Source organism: Dendroctonus ponderosae, unplaced genomic scaffold (genome assembly GCF_020466585.1).
Source record: "Dendroctonus ponderosae isolate FM_Combo_2020 unplaced genomic scaffold, Dpon_F_20191213v2 Dpon_F_20191213_959, whole genome shotgun sequence".
Taxonomy (NCBI): domain Eukaryota; kingdom Metazoa; phylum Arthropoda; class Insecta; order Coleoptera; family Curculionidae; genus Dendroctonus; species Dendroctonus ponderosae.
The window spans coordinates 1-4,800 of NW_026019181.1; the positions used below are offsets into that span (position 1 = coordinate 1).

Consider the following 4,800-nt stretch of genomic DNA (forward strand, 5'->3'; position numbering starts at 1 on the left):
AAAAGTATGTATGTAGTAGGTACGTTATGCCTGATCTCGTAATATTCTAGTTCTTATCTGTGAGCGTGTTGACCATAGAAGTCTTATCTTAACCATTTCACCGCAAAGGCGAACAAAAGCATCCTTAGGAAACGTTCTGGGGGCTTTTGTTGATACGCCCTTCTTGAAAGACATTATATGCTTTTGCCTACCTGGGTTTACTCTGTTTGGGTATCAACTACGGAGTTTGGCAGCAGCTTTTCTCGCAATTTCGGTGCTGTGCAGTTGGTATTTTTCAAACCGGCAAAAAAGTTTTAAGTTTTTATAGGCCAGGAGAACGAAATTTTTCAAATACCTATGGCTGTACCGTGACGTAACTCAGATAACTGTTGAAATCGCTTGAAAATGTTATACCTATTGAACATATCGAGGTGTACCAGCTTTAAAATGTGTGATATTTGCATAAGCAACGAAAAAGTGAAAGAAAAAGCGAAAATCGCGGTTTTTCTCCGGAAACAATGATCGCATATCTATAACTTGGTGAGCACCTATGCATTTTGAAAAGAAATGCATGCTCATAAATTTGTTCGTTCAGAAATTGATTAAATGATAGAGTTGGTCCGATATCCGAAGATTTAAAATATTCACTTTAAAATGATCGAAAGTACAAACAATTTGGTAAAAAACAAGGTAATTTTAAATTATTTATTTAACAATGAAAAAATACGTCAATCAGGCCATACATTTAGAGAAAAGTACTTGACTGCAATACAAAACAAGAGCGACAAGGCCGACTAAGATCAGACGGACAGTTTGTGCATAATGCAATTGTTAAATACCTGAGAAAAATATCCTTTTTTTAATTTTGCGCCATGCTCAAAGTTATAAATATTTTTAGTTATATTAACCGTTTTGCAATTTTTAATAACTTTTCGAGCGGTGTTAAAAAGTTTCAAAATTTGGGCTTTTTATATTTATTTATTTATATCTCGACTTCTACTGCACCGATTTTGACGACTTTTTTTTAAATTGGGATAAAAAAACGAGAAGATTTCAATTTTCATACTTACATTTCTCAATTTTAGTCGATTTTCATAATCAACCATTTTTAAATGTTGCTAAGGATTCGTTCTAATCATAATGTCCTTATTGAGCATATATTGTTCATTGTAAATTGGTATTAAAATGAAGAATTAATGCGTAATAATGTTATAAATTAATTTAATTGTTATTCAATGCATATAGTACATTGAATAACAGGAGATAAGGTATAAATAATCGTAAAATATTGACAATTTAATTAGATCCACAGAATTTATTTAAATTAATTAATTTATTTAGAAGCCTTTTTTTAAAACTGCTCAAAAAGTAGTACTTTTCTCTAAATGTATGGCGTGATTGGGTTATTTTTTCATCGTTAAATAAATAATTTAAAATTGCCTTGTATTTACCTACTTTTTTTGCACTTTCAAGCATTTTAAAGCGAACATTTCAAATCTACGGATATGGGATCAACTCTATCTTGGCGAAAATTTTATAACGAACAAATTTAGTAAGTAAGCAAGTAAGCAAGTAAGCACATTTCTTCTCCAAAATGCATACTTACCGAGTTATGTGCGATTGTTTCCGGATAAAAAGAGATTTTTGCATTTTGTTTTGACTTTTTCCCTTTTTCCTTGTTTAGGCGAATAGCACCCCTTTTCAAGCTGCTGGCACACCTGGACATCTTCAATAAGTATACTATTCCCGAGCGATTCCAATAGAGTAATTCCGGGAGAGATAAACCACCTTTTTTGAGTCAACCCTAGCTTCACAAAAAATAACTTTTAAAAAAATAGCAATGTTGTCACAAACATTTTAACTAACTGCAATCAGAACTGTAACTAAAGACTAAAAACTCGGACACATTTGCTGATAAAAAAAATAAAATAAAAAATTGTTATGTGGTCCAACTAACCCGAAATCTGCGGGATAGTTGAACCACCAATTTGGGACAGTTGGATCACACAGGGAGAGATGAACCGTATGAAATGATGAACAAAATTAAACTTAATAAATTTTTTAATTAATAAGTTTTTTTGCGACATTCATTGCACATATTTTCAAAGTTTGTACACGACGCATGAAACACCTTCAGCAATTCTTATGCTAAGATCTGAATGACGGCTTAGGAAAATATGTAGCAAGTCGTATTATGCCATTTTTGTGATTGCGTTAAAACGATGCTTCAACGGTAACTGTTCAGCAACAGCAAACGTCATATGTCGCATATCATTCCGTGTTGGGACAAAACCAAATTTTTGCAGCTTTTTTACGTGTGCTAATATCGTCGCTTCATTTTCTTCTCCTAAAGTAGGCGAAGAACTCAATGAGCCAGTTTTTTAGTTTTCCCCACGGCTTTCTTGTAATTAGAGTAGCTTTGGGAAAGTGTCTGGCTGCGGCATTGACCCCCATTGTTTTTGTATCTATAGCCTCTGCAGTATTTTTTAAATCCCCTTCGGTCCATCTAGCTCTTAGTGAGCTCAACTTCTGTTGGTATTTTGTAGGCATTGTATAAAACAGAAAATAAAAACCGTCCCGTTCAACTGTCCCGATTTACTCTGGTCCATCTATCCCAAATTTCAGGGATAGACGGACCCCCAAAAACAAAAAATCTATGTATTAATCGACTTTTACATCATTTACGTTGTTCAGAATGGATACCATTCAATGCATTTTTAACCACAAATCGCATTTTAAAACTTTTTTTAGTTAGAATAGCACCTTCAAAATACCGTTAAAAACATTTCTACCATGTGTAAATGCAGAAACCAATAAAGCCACGAAAATTAACTACATACAAAGCTACTATCGGAGTGCAACTGGTAGTCGTTTGTTGACGGGGTAGCGTTGAAATATTCTTCCTATATTATGTAGAGTCGAAAATATCCGACTGGTCCATCTCAGGCGGTGGTTCATCTCTCCCGGAATTACCCTAACAATCTGTAACCCTACTGGCCTGTTAATTAAAATCAATTAACTATTCAATTATTAAAAATAATTTATTTAAAGATATTTTAAGCGCGTTGAAGAAAAATACCTAAAGCAAATTATGACTTTTTACTTTTTAAAACTGACATGAACTGACACAACACTGACAGTTTCATTTAAATCACTTTAACCATGCTGTGCACAAACAAACGAACTTAAAATTAACCGAAAGTAAAGCAACTCAAAACTACGTGGCACACCACATTGTGTTGAATTCCCGAAAGAGACAAATAATCCGCCATCTGACTATCRAYGGGCTAGATAACCTCAATCAATTGGYGACGTTAGAAAAGATCCTCAACCATTTTCGAGCATAAATAAGTGGTTTTGGAAAAGCGAATTTCAAAAGCTTGTAAGTGTGTTTTGGCTTAATTTATGGACGACCACCCAGGAATTTTGTTCGCTGTAAGTGCTTAATTTGAAGTGTTCTTTCAGGCAAAAAAATAAAAAACTAAAAATTCGGAGGGAGAGAGCGACATCTATTAGAACAACSTAGATAATRTCAAGAAGTATTTTCATGAAACTAAAAATAGTCGAACGCCACTGGTAAAAGCAATAAGTACAAAGCACTCGCATACACAGACACAGAGCGTCGTCGTTCAGGGTTACCAATTAATTACGAAAACCGAGGAGAACGAGGCCAATACTCGCTCACGTGACTTCAGAGGTTGCTGACGTATGGCCTAGCAACAAACAGTTGAATAACATCGGTAATGTTTCCGACATCACCGACCAGGAGCTCAGAAATAGCGAGCGATAGTCGAAATCGAACACTTTCAAAGCCAGTAGACAAAACCTCCTGGTAGGATTGCCTATCTTCACGGTCAGAAAGAAGGGGACCACTTTGCCATGCGATTCGTTCTCTGGCTGGTAAATTAAAAAGGGAAAGGGAAGGTCCCGCCTAAGTCCCCACCCACCCAACGCGATGATTGGTAGAAAAGTGGCAGATGTTTTGAGTTAGTGTGATATTTCTCAGGTTTTTTTGTTGACGAAATGGCAAATTATGGCTTCAAATAAAGGTGGCTGTATTGCAGCTCATAAAAAGGACTCTTGGTATTTGGCCATTTTCAGACCCTAGTTGTAATGGGGTTTTAGTAAATTTAACTTTTATAAATCGTCCCGATTCATTAAGTCCTGTTGATCTGACTAAGTTGTATTCCTAGAAATTACATGGCTTATGTTCAGGAATACACAAACTAGCCAGTGCACTGCCGGATACCAAGAAGAACTAACTTTAAATATATATATATATATGAATTAAAGTAGAAGTTCTTAATAACAAATACGTTAGTAAATGACAATAAAAATTAAATTTGGAAAATTGTTTTAAATTGTAGATAGTTGATCGCATTTGAAAAATGTGAAGAAAATTTCCAATTTGGCCTTTCTTTGACAGTCCTCTCCTTCTGAAAAAGTCTTTACTTTTATTTATTTTTTATTTTCTTTATTATTTTCCATTTTTGTTCGCTTACCTGTCAAAGATTTAGTTGGCGTAGGTAAGTCAAAAATCATTTACTTACGGAATTTTAAAAGATTTGTATTTGAAAATAGTTTGCTTAAAATACTCCCCTGCTTGATGTTGCCCTGAATCGATCGCAACTAGGTATGACACAAACCAGTATTTTTCAGTCACAGGTTCCATGTGTGCTGTTCCAACCTCGTACCTGTTCCAAGTATCTGTGATTTTTTGGCACCTGTTATTTTGGCCCATGATAAATATTGGTTTGTACCTGAAACCGGGCTGAAGCGTATTTTGAGTCCAGTCGGATTAGACTTTAAAAGGCCTGTTTC

The 4,800-nt window shown here is 34.8% G+C and overlaps 1 long non-coding RNA gene across 1 annotated transcript; it reads left to right on the forward strand.

Moving 5' to 3' along the window:
• The first annotated feature begins 3,125 nt into the window (after positions 1-3,125).
• On the forward strand, positions 3,126-4,330 carry LOC125505721. The gene is made up of 2 exons (XR_007282348.1): positions 3,126-3,361; positions 3,445-4,330. It is a non-coding gene; the product is annotated as an uncharacterized LOC125505721 (long non-coding RNA).
• The last annotated feature ends 470 nt before the right edge of the window (positions 4,331-4,800 follow it).